Source organism: Manacus candei, unplaced genomic scaffold, assembly GCF_025592945.1.
Source record: "Manacus candei isolate 608988 ecotype Guabito, Panama unplaced genomic scaffold, ASM2559294v1 h1tg000028l, whole genome shotgun sequence".
In the NCBI taxonomy this organism is placed as follows: domain Eukaryota; kingdom Metazoa; phylum Chordata; class Aves; order Passeriformes; family Pipridae; genus Manacus; species Manacus candei.
Window position 1 is genome coordinate 15,164,701 of NW_026138076.1, and position 241 is coordinate 15,164,941.

Genomic DNA, 241 nt, shown 5'->3' on the forward strand with positions numbered 1-241 from the left:
GAGCAAACAAAAAAAGTGGGAGCAGGACTTTACAGCCTCAATGTAACTTATTCACTTCTACACACAGAATAACAATTCCCTATGAAAGACAGAAAAAGGAGGAATGCCTGAGAAGAAAGTGCAACAGCAACATCTTGATGCTGCAAACAGAGCAGACACCTCAACCATTTATTTCATTTTGCTCTAATTTTTACTCTAACCTCTGGTCAGACAATTTTAAAAGAAGGCAATGCAGACATCC